At 49.6% G+C, this 16,725-nt stretch overlaps 1 protein-coding gene across 3 annotated transcripts in view; it reads left to right on the top strand.

Annotated features, from left to right (window-relative positions):
- Positions 1-16,725, top strand: part of LOC147124141 (UDP-glucose:glycoprotein glucosyltransferase 1-like) — a 149,232-nt gene that overhangs the window by 65,452 nt on the left and 67,055 nt on the right. The gene's annotated exons all lie outside the window — the stretch shown is intronic.

The following is a 16,725-nucleotide window of genomic DNA, read 5'->3' as shown; positions in this document are numbered from 1 at the left end:
CTCCGGTCCTGCCGAATTTAACGGCAGGACCCGATTAGTATTATTTTTTCTCTGTTTCTCAGCCACAGCTAGCCAGATTGAGAGGCTGGCTGGCTGTCTGGCAAATAGGCCTTTAGCACCAGGCCACAGTCGGGGAGCAGGGCGGAGAGGAGGGAGGGATCGAGGCCTCGGGGGCAGGTGGGGAGATCAGAAGTGTCAGGAAGAGATCAGTAGCCTCGTGGAGGAGATCAGAAGGGTCGGTGGGGGGAGATCAGAAGGGTCTGGGGTTGTCTGATCGCAGTGGGTGGGTGAAGCAGGTAAACTGGATCCAGCAGGTAAGTGGAAACGGTGATCAAATATGAGGCACGCAACCTCATAATATTTAAATTGCCAATCCGCCTCCTGGGAGCGTGTTGGCTGCCCGCCTCCGTTAAAACCGGAAGTGGGCGGGTTGGGGTCGGAATTCAGATTTTTAATATTTTAACATTGCACCCGACCCAAACCCGCCTGTTTTTGGTGTTAACATTCTCCCCAAAGTGTTTTGTGCCACTTGGGAATATTGATGGTTTTGCTGAGGCTAGAAGAATCGTTTGTGAGGTGCTTTGATGTTGAGCTCGGACACTGGAGGTGGAGTGCGTCAGGGCCAGATCATAGTGATTGACTACCTCATCAACGTGCTAGTCAATAAAGACTTGATGGTGGAAAAAGCTTCCTTGCTGCAGTGCTACACCAATGAAAATTCAGCTACAAGTTTCAGTGCAAGTAAGAGAAAAGAAAATATCTTATCATGTAAGTAATTGAGAAAAATATTTTGGGTGAGGAGGAGGAGGGAAAAATAATTAAATTATTTCCATCTTAAACAAATACTGTCAGTTCAACCAACTCTATTTCTCTGTTTCCAAAATTGTTTCGCTATTTAACTGTAAAGTATAATATATCAAAGTATATTATATAAGAATAACGACAGAATGTATGATTGTAAAATGGGGATTATGTTGGCCCTGAATTTGCGGTCGGTATGATGCCGTATGAAACTGCAAGAAATCTCGAACTTGCGATCTGTCAAGTTCTGAAGGCACATAGGGCTAGATTTTCAGTTGCTAGCGCCAGCAGTTAGCGCCTTAAGAGAAGTGATTTTCGGGCGCTATGCGTGTAGCGCCCGTGCGCAGCGCAGTTTGCGCCCCGCCCCAAATTAAGTTGCCCGTTAGCGCCGGCGCAAAGTTTAGCGCCCGCCCGGATGCGCGCGCAGAAAATGACGTCACATCCTCGTGCAACGCCCTTTGTGCGCCCCGATTCCAAACTTCAGTCGGACCGCCCCATTGTGCGGCTGGCGGCCGGAGCGTTTGGAAAAAGGAACGCAACACAACCAGCGCGGGTCCCGGGGGGCGCAAATTAAAGGGGACGTGCTCTCCAGTATAAAGGCCAGCCTTTTTTCAGAAAACACTCTTGTGCAACGCATTTCTGGAGACACAACAAGGAGGATAGCTAACTGGTTTCAAGCAGCAAGAGCTCAGGTATTTTTGGACTCAGGCCAGAGCGCTGCAAGTGGCCTTTTGGAAATTTGAGTGTTTGCCAGGATTTGATGGTTGCATGGGGTGCCAACGCGGAGCTGCAGCTCCATGTCCGTAGGGCTCGCAGACGCATTGTGAGAGGGGCAGCCCTGGCTAGAGGCAGAGGGGGCTACAGGCGTCGGCCACGTAGGCCTTACCCAGTCAGGCTATACCGCCAGCAGCGCTCCTACCTAAACATGAGTGCCGCGCGATGTGTTAAAAGGCTCCGATTCCGAAAGGAGGTGATTGCAGAGATCTGCCACCTGCTTCGCCGAGATCTGCGGCCAAAGCTCAGGTGCAGGACGTCTCTGTCGGTGGAAGTGAAGGTGACGGTGGCATTGAACTTCTATGCCACCGGCTCCTTCCAATACGCTGCTGGGGACATAGCAAACATCTCCCAGTACAGCGCGCATCGCTGCATCCGCCAGGTGACCGAAGCACTGTTCAGAAGGAGAAGCCAATTCATCTCCTTCCCCATGGCCCTGGAGAGCCAGCATCAGCGCGCATTGGGATTTTCCAGACTCGGGGAATTCCCCTTGGTGCAGGGCGCCATTGACTGTACGCATGTGGCTTTGCGGGCCCCTCTGGAGCATGGCGAGCAGTATCGCAACAGGAAGGGCTACCATTCTCTGAATGTGCAGCTGGTGTGTGACCACAAGCAGCGCATCATGGCAGTCAATGCCAGCTTCCCAGGCAGCAGCCACGATGCCTTTATCCTGCGGCAGAGTACTGTGCATGACATGTTCCAGGCACAGCCTCCCCCAAGAGGATGGCTACTCGGGGACAAAGGCTATCCTTTGTGCACCTGGCTCATGACCCCGCTCCGCGCGCCCAGGACCGCTGCTGAAGAGGCCTACAACGAGAGCCATCAAACCACCCGCAACATCATCGAGCTAACTATTGGGGTCCTCAAGCAGCGGTTCCGCTGCCTTGATCGCTCCGGAGGAGCTCTCCAGTATTCGCCGGACCGGGTCTCCCAATTTGTGGTGGTTTGCTGCATGCTACACAACCTGGCTATCCGCAGGACTCAGGCACTGCCACCTGACGTTGGACCAGCACCTCAGGAGGAGGAGCAGGAGGAGCATGAGGAGGAGGAGGAGGAGGAGCAGGAGTACGTTCCCAGGAGGGAGCGACCAGGGCCAAGGGCCGCACGACGCCACCTTATTACGCGGTACTTCTAAGCCCCCTGTCAGGGAATGGCCAGGGGCCATGAGGGAAGATGAATGCAGCCGCTCCGCAAGCCCTCAGCCGGCGAAGCCAACAAACACTAAGAAGAACAACCATGGAGACTGCATGAATAAAGATAATTTTTTATTACACAAAAATGAAAAGCCCTTCCCACATGAATCCCCAAAAACAATAAACGGGCCCCACAAAAAGACCAACAAACGACTCACTCCCACAAACTGGGGAGGAGTCACTCCACCTTTCTTCAAACCGGGCCTCAACGTCGGCCTAACGCAAAAAATAAGCCCTCCAACAACACAACCATGGGCAAAATAAAGATGGCCACCGCCATATAAAAGGAAAGGTGGCCACACCCTCTACTGAGTGGCCCGCGAGGGCGAGACCTTGCCCAGCCTTTTGCCTCCCCTGCCCGGCCTGCTGCTCCTTCGCAAGCTCTGCCCAGTGGCTGCTGCGAGGCTGGGGGAAGGCGCCTGAGGCTCAGATGCCCTTCCGCCAGATGCCGCTGGGGGGCGGCCTACACGGCGTTTGGGCCTCGAGGGGCCGTCTGCTGAGTGGCGCACCTGAGCCTGGCCACCATCAGCTGCAGCCGCTTGCCCTTGACGCCCCAGTGGGGGAATGGCGGCGACGGATGGCGCAATGTGGGCCAGCTGGCGTCTGGGATGCGCTGGCTGGTGCTGTGGCGCGGTGGCACTCGGCCGGGCCCGCACTGCAGGATCCGCAACAATCAGCCGAGGGGCGGCTTGCTGGGATGGTCCAGCGCGGCGGCTGCCCTGGCGATGCCTGCCTGAGACAGCGCGTGTGGCAGCAGTGAGTGCCCCTGTTGTCCTGGTGTGCGCGCGCATCACATCCGCCAGGGTCTTGACGGCATCAGTCAGCATGCGGCCACTCGCGGCAGTTGCTGCCCCGAACTCGCGCACACTGGTCGCCAGCGACTCGATGGCCTCAGGCATGCGCCCCACCACGCTCATGAGCTCCGTGTGGCGCCGGTCCGAATCCTCGGCCATCTTATCCAGCTTCCACACCTCCTCCGAGGTGAAGGTGTCCGGACTGGAGTCGCGACTCTCCCGCTGGGGAGGAGGGGGCCGAACTAGGGGACCCTTGCCACGTTGGTGGCGGCGAGTGTGCCGATCAGCAGCACTCCCCTCTGATCCTTCCCCCATTTGGGGGGAAGGCTGTGGGCCACGCGCACGGCTCCTGGGTGGCTGGACGCCACTGGTCCCATAAGCTGCATTGCCCTGCGACAGTTCCTCCAGGCACTCGTCCAGTGAGGAGGTGTCAAGCATTTCCTCCTCTCCTGCGGGACGTGACTGTTCCCCCGATGGTCCGGCTTGCTCCTCCTCCTCCTCCTGCTCGGAGGTGCTGTCACTGGCAGCTTCAGGGTCCTGGTCGTCACCAGCTGAAAGCAGGAATGCACAAGAGTAGCTTCAGAGTGAGGAGACGGCGTCAGCGAGGGAGTTAGGACTGGTGGCATTCAGCGCATTGGTGGGACAGTGGCAAAGGAGGTAGCTCGGATGGGCCAGTGCGACGCGAGAGGGCCAAAAGGCGAGGTCCTTACCATTGCCGGGCAGTGGAGAGTCGGATACTCCGCACGCTGTGGGGACGATCACACGGGCTCCCATGAGCACACACGCGCTCCTCCAGCCGAGTGAGCTTCTGCAGCTTGGCGCGGCCACCCCTGGCACGGGCCTGGCGATTAAAGGCTACTTTAGCCTGCAAGAGAAAGGACGGGCTGTAAGTGCGCAGTGTAGCCCTGATGTAGTGTGCACTGCCTCCCATGGTGGAATAGCTTGGCCAGAGTGAAGCCCTGATGTAGTGTGCACTGCCTCCCATGGTGGAATAGCTTGGCCAGAGTGAAGCCCTGATGTAGTGTGCACTGCCTCCCATGGTGGAATAGCTTGGCCAGAGTGAAGCCCTGATGTAGTGTGCACTGCCTCCCATGGTGGAATAGCTTGGCCAGAGTGAAGCCCTGATGTAGTGTGCACTGCCTCCCATGGTGGAATAGCTTGGACAGAGTGAAGCCCTGATGTAGTGTGCACTGCCTCCCATGGTGGAATAGCTTGGACAGAGTGAAGCCCTGATGTAGTGTGCACTGCCTCCCATGGTGGAATAGCTTGGACAGAGTGAAGCCCTGATGTAGTGTGCACTGCCTCCCATGGTGGAATAGCTTGGCCAGAGTGAAGCCCTGATGTAGTGTGCACTGCCTCCCATGGTGGAATAGCTTGGCCAGAGTGTAGAGTGCCGAATGGCCAATTGATGCTCATGACTGTCCCAATGCTGCTGGCTGAGGGCTGGCCAATAGGACTTTCAGCTCCCTTTGCCCATCATGTCAGGTGTACATGCAAGAATGAGGAGGAGACTGGAAAGGGTACTCACCCTGACAATCCTGGTCAGGTCGTTGTATTTTTTACGACATTGTTTGTGGGTCCTGGGGGCATCGCCGGTGAACGTCACCCTCTGGGCGATCTGCTTCCAGGCTTTGGTGTAGTCGTGGTGGGTTGGATTCCTCCCACTCTCTGGGAACAAGATCTTGCGCCTCACCTCCAGAACTGTGACCATTATGTCCAGATCACCCTCTGAGAAGCGCAGGGCACGCTGACGGGCCTTCTCTGGCGTTTGCCATGACTCCCTGGGGCTGAGCAGCAGTGTTGAGGCCTCTTTGCAAGGCTGCAGTGTGCAGGGCGTGGCAGCAGACCAATTCGTCCCTTCCCCCTTTAAGAGCTGGTCGGCGCCACGGGGTCTGCTGTCAGTCCAAAAATGACCGCACCCGCGCTGCGCCCCGCCTGGGCGCTATCCCTCTGGACCGCCGGCTTAGCGCCTAAAGATAGTAGTGGAACGCCTCTTTTAGCGCTCCACCAACCTCTTAGGGCGAAGCCACTGAATTCCCGGCAACGGGGCGCTACTTTGGGGCGGGCGCTAACTTCGGGCGGGCGCTAAGGTTAGCGCCCCAAAACTGCCTATACTGAAAATCTAGCCCATAGTCTTCGTAGCATCGTTCACCTCATACAAATGAACATGCTGGTGAAAAGTTGGGCTAATTGCCCACCAACTGTTAGGTAATTACGCTGAAAATTAAAAAAATTGGTGCAAACAGGCGCAAGAAGTGTGTAAGGGGACCAGTATTCTGGTTTCATTGACTGTACATTATCTTTACAGTCATTTTCCATTTGGTTAACCCTAACAGTTTAATGTCTGTGAAAGGAATGGCTTGGGCATTGTCGGGATGCTTTATTTTGTTGGTGTGAGTTGGTGCCAACCTGGCGCATTATATGGCAGCCAGGGTGTGCAGCGTCAAGTGAAGTAAATCTAGCCATGCTGAGGCCATCACTGGCCTCCCGGGCAGTAATGTGGTTGGGTGCTGATGCCCTCTGTCCTGTGTATCATTAGGTGATGCGGAGAAGGTTGGTGTTGTTGGTACTGCTGGTGTGCCTGGTGATGCTGGTGTTGGGGCTGATTGTGGTCAGATTCTGAAGACCAAGGTGAGAGAGTCTAAAGTGCACCCATGCTGATGGAATAGATGGCAGGTGAAGTAGAGATGACTGAAGCGATCTGTCAATGGTGGGAGAGGTAATGGGGTCAAACTGGATGGAGACTTGTGTAAAGACTTACAACATTCTGAATCTGTAGCGGAAATGCAGTTTAGAGAAGCTAATGGTTAAGGGAACATTTTTCAATCAGCTGGAAGCTTTGACTTGACATTTGAAGCTGTTAACTCATCAGCAGATTCAGTGGCCACAGACCTCCCGCCTCAGCTTCACAGACGAGGTCTAGGCACAGCGGGAAACCGGTGGGCGACCTGTCAAAATCAAAAAGCTAGGAAAAATATAATTGTTAAGTGGCTGTAAACAAGCTACTAATGATTTGAATTTGAAAAAAAATGTTAAGATGTCTAAAAATGTTAAACAGACAAATCTAAAGGCACTGTATCTGAATGCACGAAGTATTCGTAATAAGGTAGACGAATTAACAGTGCAAATAGATGTAAACGGATACAATATTATTGCAATTACAGAGACATGGCTGCAGGGTGACCAAGGCTGGGAGCTGAATATCCAAGGATAGTCGATATTTAGGAAGGACAGGCAAAAAGGAAAAGGAGGTGGGGTGGCGTTGTTTGTAAAGGATGAAATCAGAGCAATAGTGAGAAAGGATATTGGCTCAGAAAATAAAGATGTAGAATCAGTCTGGGTGGAGCTAAGAAGCACCAAGGGGCAGAAAACATTGGTGGGCATTCTCTATAGGCCTCCAAACCATAGTGGTAATGTAGGGGACGGCATCAAACAGGAAATTAGAGATGCCTGTAACAAGGGTACTACAGTAATCATGGGTGACTTTAATCTACATATAGACTGGCCACACCAAATTAGCAATAATGCTGTGGAGGATGAATTCCTGGAGCGTGTACGAGATGGTTTTTTAGACCAGTACGTTGAGGAGCCAACTAGGAACAGGCTATCCTAGATTGTTCATTGTGCAATGAGAAGGGGTTAATTAATAATCCTGTTTTCCGGGGGTCCTTTAGAGAAGAGTGACCGTAACATGACTAAAAACAAGGGCATATAAGGTAGCCAAATCTAGTGGGAGGATAGAGGATTGGGAAAACTTTAAAAGACAGCAAAAAGAAACAAAAAGATTGATTAAGAAAGGGAAGATAGATTATGAAAGTAAATTAGCAAAAAATATAAAAACAGATAGTAAGAGTTTTTATAGTTATATAAAAAGAAAAAGGGTGGCTAAAGTAAATGTTGGTCCCTTAGAGGATGAGACTGGGAAATTAATGGTGGGAAATATGGAGATGGCAAAAACACTGAATGAATATTTTATATCAGTTTTTACAGTAGAAGACACTAAGAATATCCCAACACTGGACAAACAGGGGGCTAAAGGGGGGGAGGAGCTAAACACGATCAAAATCACTAAGGAAGTGGTACTCGGTAAAATAATGGGACGCAAGGCGGATAAATCACCTGGACCTGATGGCTTACATCCTAGGGTCTTGAGGGAAGTGGCGCTAGGGATTGTGGATGCATTGGTAATAATTTTCCAAAACTCCCTGGACTCGGCAAAGGTCCCGGCAGACTGGAAAACTGCTAATGTAACACCCTTATTTTAAAAGGGCAGTAGACAGAAGGCTGGAAACTATAGACCGGTTAGCCTAACATCTGTGGTAGGTAAAATTTTAGAGTCCATTATTAGGGAGACAGTAACAGGACATTTGGATAATCATAATTTAATAGGACAAAGTCAGCATGGTTTTATGAAGGGGAAGTCATGTTTGACAAATTTGCTGGAGTTCTTTGAGGAAGTAACATATAGGGTGGATAAAGGGGAACCAGTGGACGTAGTGTATTTAGACTTCCAAAAGGCATTTGACAAGGTGCCACACAAAAGATTATTGCTTAAGATAAAAAATCACGGGATTGGGGGTAATATTCTGGCATGGATAGAGGATTGGCTATCTAACAGAAGGCAGAGAGTTGGGATAAATGGTTCATTCTCAGACTGGCAATCAATAACTAGTGGTGTTCCGCAGGGGTCAGTGCTGGGTCCCCAGCTCTTTACAATCTATATTAACGATTTGGAGGAGGGGACCGAGTGTAACATATCAAAGTTTGCAGATGATACTAAGATGGGAGGGAAAGTAGTGAGTGAGGAGGACATAAAAAACCTGCAAGGGGACATGGACAGGCTAAGTAAGTGGGCAGAGATTTGGCAGATGGAACACAATACTGGAAAGTGTGAGGTTATGCACTTTGGCAGGAAAAATCGTAGAGCAAGTTATTATCTTAATGGCAAGAAACTGGAAAGTACTGAAGTACAAAGGGATCTGGGGGTCCTGGTGCACGAAACTCAAAAGGTTGGTATGAAGGTGCAGCAAGTGATTAAGAAGGCCAATGGAATGTTGGCTTTCATTGCTAGGGGGATAGAATATAAAAATAGGGAGGTATTGCTTCAGTTGTACAAGGTATTGGTGAGACCGCACCTGGAATACTGCGTACAGTTTTGGTGTCCATACTTAAGAAAGGACATACTTGCTCTCGAGTCAGTACAAAGAAGGTTCACTCGGTTAATCCCGGGGATGAGGGGATGGACATATGAGGAGAGGTTGAGTAGATTGGGACTCTACTCATTGGAGTTCAGAAGAATGAGAGGCGATCTTATTGAAACATATAAGATTGTGAAGGGGTTGGATCGGGTGGATGCGGGGAAGATGCTCCCGATGATGGGTGAAACTAGGACTAGGGGGCATAGTCTTAGAATAAGGGGCTGCTCTTTCAAAACTGAGATGAGGAGGAACTACTTCACTCAGAGGGTGGTAGGTCCATGGAATATGCTGCCCCAAAAAGCTGTAGAAGCTACATCATTACATAAATTTAAAACAGAAATAGACAGTTTCCTAGAAGTAAAGGGAATTAAGGGTTACGGGGAGCAGGCAGGAATTTGGATATGAGTCTAGGTTCGGATCGGTCATGGCCCTGTGGGTAGCGGAGCGGGCCCAGGGGCCGTGTAGCCTGATCCTGCTCCTATTTTGTGTGTCTAATTCTGTTAGATTCAGGAGATGGTTCTGTGATAGTGGATTGGCGGTTAGGATCAGATCAGCCATGATCTTATTGAATGGCGGAGCAGGCTCGAGGGGCCGATTGGCCTACTCCTGCTCCTATTTCTTATGTTTTTCATTAAGATGGAAAGTGAAGTAGTCCAATCCGAAACTAGGGTCCTAAATCTAATGCAAAGAGGCTTCAAGGCGATTTAGACAAGTTGAGTGAGTGGGCAAATACATGGCAGATGCAGTATAATGTGGATAAATGTGAAGTTATCCACTTCGGTAGGAAAAACAGAAAGGCAGAGTATTATTTAAATGGTGATAGATTGGGAAATGTTGATGTACAAAGGGACCTGGGTGTCCCTGTACACCAGTCACTGAAAGCAAACATGCAGGTGCAGCAAGCAGTTAGGAAGGCAAATGGTATGTTGGCCTTCTTTGCAAGAGGATTTGAGTACAGGAGCAAGGATGTCTTACTACAGTTATACAGGGCCTTGGTGAGACCACACCTGGAGTACTGTGTGCAGTTTTGGTCTCCTTACCTAAGAAAGGATATACTTGCCATAGAGGGAATGCAGCGAAGGTTCACCAGATTGATTCCTGGGATGGCAGGTCGTATGAGGAGAGATTGGGTCAACTAGGCCTGTGTTCACTAGAGTTTAGAAGAATGAGAGGAGATCTCATTGAAACGTATAAAAGTCTGACAGGGCTGGACAGACTGGATGCAGGAAGGATGTTTCCCCTGGCTTTGGGGTCTAGAATGAGGGGTCACAGTCTCAGGATACGGGGTAGGACATTTAGGACAGAGATGAGGAGAAATTTCTTCACCTATGAACCTATGGAATACCACAGAAGGCTGTGGAGACCAAGTCACTGAATATATTTAAGAAGAAGATAGATAGATTTCAAGACGCAAAGGGGTATGGGGAGAGAGCGGGAATATGATATTGAGATAGAGGATCAGCCATGATCATATTGAATGGCGGAGCAGGCTTGAAGGGCCGAATGGCCTATTCCGGCTCTTATTTTTCTATGTTCCATGTTCTATGAATTGGGTTCTCGACCCGCTGTCAATCACTTTGGCTGCAATTTTGCCAGCGCTCAGAGGGCGGGTTTGGAGGTGAGTCATAGGTTTAAATTGGTTTGATTGACGGCAAGTTGCAATCTCGCCGTCAACACGCCTCCAAACAGCTTTTCAAGTGTCGGGTCCCCGATTTGCGAATGGACCCGACACCTGGCGGCGGGAAGTGGATTAAAGGCAATTACCTGCCTATTAACAGGTAGTTGTCAGCCTATTTTTGAATTTTGGCTCGGGTTTCCCGATGTCCCGACACCACGCCAGGTAAGTGTGGCATGTTGTCAGACTGCTGTAATGTTTCTGGATTGATGACAGCTGCAGAAGTGGTGTGAAGGATCCAATGTTGCACTGGTGAGTCTTAGCGGAAAGAAACTGTTGGGTACTGCATTTTTAATACATTTACACATTTCTTTAGGTAACAAGTTTTTAAATCCATGTCCAGTGCTCCCTCATTGGGAGAACCTCTCTCACCAGTGACAGATCGCTTCTGTCACCTCACCTGCAGCTGCCATCTATTCCAGCCTATGGAGGGAGTCATTGGAGAGCCTGGGTGCAAGAGGTCACCCTTGTGCAGTGATTGTCAGTGTTTGCAGCACCTCAATGCTATCAAACACTAAGGAATCAACTATCAAAAAATAGTTGTGCGTGGTCCCTTTATGAAAACCGGCAGTTGACGCGTCATCAAATGACGTAATCAGACCGGCTTCCTGTTAATTGGTCAGCAAGCCCGCAGGGGGGGCTTAACAAAGTCAATCAAGGCAAAATCATGTCTGTGGACTGGATGCAGCTGGGGGCGGGACTGGAAGCCAGAAACCTGACCCGCACCCAACCCGCCTCCATTAATAAAATCGCGGCCTTTAAATTTCACAGCTGACCCACCACCAATCCCATCCGCTGAGCACCCGCAAAATTACGGCCATAGACTTATTAAAAATCGACTATATTTTGCATCGCAAGAAACCCTTTTCAGATATATTCAATGTGCCGTAAACACAGGCTACAATCACCGAGGGTTTCTATGTTCACCAATTAAAAGAATAAAATTACCATTTCAACCTAACAAATAGCTAAAATATTGGCCCGTATTTTCCACGTGCAGAGGCCTCCGATCTGGAAAAAATCTACCGATTACCTGAGGGCTCCCGAGGTCCGAACACTTCCGCTCCTGGGCCTCTCCAAACTCGAAATGTGCAGGGCCCACGTATCCCAGATGCACATAGAAACATAGAAGATAGGAGCAGGAGTAGGCCATTCGGCCCCTCGAGCCTGCTCCACCATTAAATGCGATCATGGCTGATCAGCCAAATTCAGTACCCTGTCCCTGCTTTCTCTCCATATCCCTTGATCCCTTTAGCCTTAAGAAATATATCCAACTCTTTCTTGAATATATTTAATGAATTGGCCACTACTGCCTTCTGTGGTAGAGAATTCCACTGGTTCACCACTCTCTGGGTGAAGAAATTCCTCCTCATCTCTGTCCTAAATAGCTTACCCCTTATCCTTAGACTGTGACCCCTGGTTCTGGACTCCCTGGCCATCGGGAACATCCTTCCTGCATCTAGTCTGTCTAGTCCTGTTAGAATTTTATAAGTTTCAATGAGATCCCCTCTCATTCTTCTAAACTCCAGCGAGTACAAGCCCAATCGACCCAATCTCTCCTCATACGTCATTCCTGCCATCCCAGGTATCAGCCTGGTGAATCTTTGCTGCACTCCTTCCATGGCAAGAACATCCTTCCTCAGATAAGGCGACCAAAACTGCACACAATACTCAAGATGTGGTCTCAACAAGGCCCTGTACAACTGCAGCAAGACATTCTTGTTCCTGTACTCAAACCCTCTCGCTACGAAGGCCAACATACCATTTGCCTTCTTAACCGCCTGCTGCACCTGCATGCTTACCTTCAGCGACTGGTGCAGAAGAACGCCCAGGTCTCGTTGCACTTCCCCTTCTCCCAATCTATTGCCGCCTTGTTTTTGACACCAAAGTGGTCAACCTCACATTCATCCACGTTATATTGCATCTGCCATGCTTCTGCCCAATCACCCAACCTGTCCAAATCATACTGGAGTTTCTCGGCATCCTCCTCACAGCACACACGCCCACCCAGCTTTGTGTCATCTGCAAACCTGGAGATATTACATCTAGTTCCTTCGTCCAGATCATCATTAATATATATTGTGAATTGCTGGGGTCCAAGGACCGATCCCTGCGGTACCCCACTAGTCACTGCCTGCCACTCGGAAAAAGAGCCGTTTATTCCAACTCTTTGCTTTCTGTCTGCCAACCAGTTCTCTATCCAAGTCAATACCTTGCCCCCAATGCCATGTGCCTTAACTTTACACGCTAATCTCTTATGCGGGTCCTTATTGAAAGCCTTTTGAAAGTCCAAATACACCACATCCACTGGTTCTCCCTTATCTATTTTACCAGTTACATCCTCAAAAATTCCAGTAGATTAGTCAAGCACGATTTACCTTTTCTAAATCCATGTTGACTTTGTCCGATCCGGTCACTGTTTTCCAAGTGCTCTGCTATTACATCTTTTATAATGGACTCTAGCATTTTCCCCACTACCGATGTCAGGCTTACCGGTCTGTAATTCCCCGTTTTCTCTCTACCACCTTTGTTGAACAGTGGGGTAACATTAGCTACCCTCCAATCCATGGGAACTGTTACAGAGTCTATCGAATGTTGGAAGATGATCAGCAATGCATCTACTATTTCTAGGGCCACTTCCTTAAGTACCCTAGGTTGTAGATTATCAGGCCCTGGGGATTTATCGGCCTTCAATCCCGTCAATTTCTCTAACACCATTTCCCTACAAATACTGATTTCTATCAGTTCCTCCCTTTCATTAGACCCCATGTTCCCCGACATCTCTGGGAGGTTATTTGTGTCCTCCTTTGTGAAGACAGATCCAAAGTATGTATTTAATTGGCCTGCCATTTCTTTGCTCCCCATTATAAATTCCCGTGATTCTGACTGCAAGGGACCTATGCTTGACTTCACCAATCTTTTTCTCTTCACATATCTATAAAAGCTTTTACAGTCAGTTTTTATGTTCCCTGCAAGCTTACTCTCATACTCTATTTTCCCCTCTTAATTAATCCCTTTGTCCTCCTTTGTTGAATCCTAAACTGCTCCCAATCCTCAGGTTTACTGCTTTTTCTGGCCAATTTATATGTCCTCTCCTTGGATCTTATGCTATCCCTAATTTCCCTTGTTAGCCACGGTTGAGTCACCTTTTTTGCTTTATTTTTATGCCAAACTGGGATGAACAAATTCTGTAGTTCATCCATGCGATCTTTGAATGTTTGCCATTGCTACCGTCAACCCTTTGAGTGACATTCCCCAATCAGTCAAACCCGACTCGCGCCTCATACCATCGTAGTTTCCTTTATTTAAATTCAGGACCTTAGTATCTGAGTCAACTACTTCACTCTCCATCTTAATGAAGAATTCTATCATATTATGATTGCTCCGACCCAAGGGGCCTCGCACAACAAGATTGCTAATTAATCCTTTCTCATTACATAATACCCAGTCTAAGATGGCCTGATCTCTAGTTGGTTCCTCGACATGTTTGTCCAGGAAACCATCCCGTATACACTCCAGGAATTCCTCCTCCACAGTGTTGTTACTAATTTGGTTAGCCCAATCTATATGTAGATTAAAGTCACCCATGATAACTGCTGTGCCCTTATTGCACGCTTCTCTAATTTCCCTTTTGATGCCATCCCCGACCTCCGCATTACTGTTTGGAGGTCTATATACCACTCCCACTAACGTTTTCTGTCCCTTGGTATTTCTCAGTTCTACCCATACAAATTCCACATCATCAGAGCTAATATCCTTCCTTACAATTGTGTTTATCCCCTCTTTAACCAGCAATGCTACCCCACCTCCTTTTCCTTTTTGCCTATCTTTCCTGAATATTGAGTTCCCAGCCATGGCCACCCTGGAGCCATGTTTCCGTAATCCCAATCATATCATATTTGTTTACCTCTATTTGCGCAGCTAATTCATCCACCTTATTCCGAATGCTCCTCGCATTAAGTTCGCAAGCGTCCCTGAGTTCACATGGGCCATGGGGAGCCAATCAAAGAAGGGAATCTCCCTTCATACACTTGACAGATAGACCTGTCAAATATATAAATGGAGATCACCCCAAAAACACTGTAAAACATTAAATAAATTTTTAAAAAACATTACATTTTTTAAATGAGTTGAAATTACAATAAATTAAATATTTTAAACAAAAATTAAATTTTTTGAAAAAAATGAAAGTTTTTTACGGGGCTAAAAATAAACCTACCTTTTTTTTAATGTATTTTTAAATGACATAAATGAGTGAAAAATGTATTTTTTAAAACTTTTTTTCAACTGCTTTTACCAGACGTAAGATTTCTAAGGGTTTTCTGCGGGCAGAGTTTCTCCATGCCTGAAACCGGCATTTCCGATGTCCCTACGGGTGTGTACCCAGCTCATACATACCCGTAGGGATCGGAATATATGGCCCATTAAATAATTGGTATAAATCTAGGTTCTTACTTTTAGGCAAGCTAATTCGACAGAAGATCATGGGCAAAATTGGGGCATGCCCCCTTTGGGGCGCTAACTTCACCGGGGCGCTACTTTTAGTGCCCTGAAAATGTTAGCGCCCCGATACCCGAAATTCACTGGTAGAGCCCCAAGAGGAATGTGGGGCGCTACTGGAAGTACCCCACCTCCCAAAGGGGAGGGGCCTAGCACAGCGCAACCCGGGACCCAACTGGGCCACCAGGGATCGGTGTGCTGGCACTCAAGAGAAATGCCGAGCTCATGGAGCATAGCCGGCATCCTGTGGGGGGGCTGCACAGGAGGCCGGGGACAGGAACGGGGGCAGGTGCTGGCAGATGGCCAGCAACAAAAATGGCTGCCCGGCACCTCCCCCTGAATTTGCGCCGCCCCGGTCGCAGGTAGGCCTCCTTGACCCTGTTGGACATAGCAACCGGCGGTAAGTCAGGGGGTGCTACCGAAGATCATGGCCTGTGCACGAGCGGGGTGCTGCGCACGGTGATGATGTCATCGCCGGAGGCGCAGCACCGTGGGGCACTAACGGTTACCGCCGCCGCTAACCTCCTGCTGAATTTCGCGTGAGGTGTTAGCGGCGCCGCGCCCAGGCGCTAGTTGCTTTGCACCCCATTAGCGCCTTCTTAGGGCGCTAATGGGAGGCGCAAATCAACCGAATTTTTCCCCCCATAATTATTAACTGGTGAAAAGTAAGTCTGAACCAGATAGCAAAGACATTTTCACCTACAGTGCCTTGACTAATCTGCCAGGCTGAGTAGCAGGGATACACACCTTGGGCGCATTTCTTGTGCAGTTGGATGCTCTGCAGAGAGAGTTAAAGTTCGAGAGGGATACGCTTAAATGAGCTAAGTAGCTTCTCTTGCTTTTGACCCCTTTCTTTCACTGAGATATTCACTGTTTCTTTGAAAATGAATGAACTTATCTAACCTGTAGTGAAGTGAGGGCAGTGCAATATTTTACTCGACCCGATGTGCCAAACAGTAGCGATTGCTGTGAAAATTGAATCATAATTTTTTTTCCAGTGTGCAAAAATAGTCATTTCATAGGCAGACACACAAGGGCCTAGAAATTCACTAGCCTTAGCGCCGCTTTTGAGGCGCTAGAGGGACTAGCGCCAGAGTTATGGCCAGTTGAAAAATTCCCTGGGGCCCTAAAGCGGCGTTGCACCGGTAGCGCTGCGCCGGCACCGATGACGTCATCGGTGTGCGCAGCGTCCCGGTTGCCATGCCGACGGGCCCCAGCGCCGAAATTCAGTTGCGGCCGCCTCGCCCGTGGCAGCCGCAACTAAGACTCTGGCAACAGAGTCCAACATGTGTTTGCGCCGGCGCATTAAAGGCCCCGCGGCGGCCGACCGCTTTCCCGCCGGCCGCCTGCCCGCAGCTCCCTCCCCAGACTTCTCCCCCCCCCTCCCCCCGGAACAGATGCAAGCCCGGCACTTGTCCGAGGTGCCGGGCTCATTTTTAAACAGATTTGTGCGGGCCGCGGCCGGGTGCAGGCAGCTCCTCCTTAACGGAAGGAGGAGGCCTGCACTTCCCCAGCCTGCCGCACCGCATCGGGTGCCGCAGCGCCGGAATTGCGGCGCTAAACGGCAGTTAGCGCCCTTTTCCAGGCGCTAACACCCTTCAGTAGCGCCGGCAGCCGTTTGGGCGCGGCGCTACTGAATTTTTGGCGCGCGCAGGGGGACTTAGCGCCGGCACTAACTTCCGGCGCTAACGCCCTGGCTAAGCCAAAACCCAATTTCTAGGCCAAGGAGTCCTTTTTCACATGAAGGTTCTTGGTTTTCTTTGTAATAAAAATAAAACTGTATGCTATTT

This window comes from Somniosus microcephalus, chromosome 1 (assembly GCF_052327205.1).
Source record: "Somniosus microcephalus isolate GS21.2 chromosome 1, FLI_Smic_1.0, whole genome shotgun sequence".
In the NCBI taxonomy this organism is placed as follows: domain Eukaryota; kingdom Metazoa; phylum Chordata; class Chondrichthyes; order Squaliformes; family Somniosidae; genus Somniosus; species Somniosus microcephalus.
Note: the sequence above shows the minus strand (reverse complement) of the source record. Positions and strands in the feature narration are given on the sequence as shown.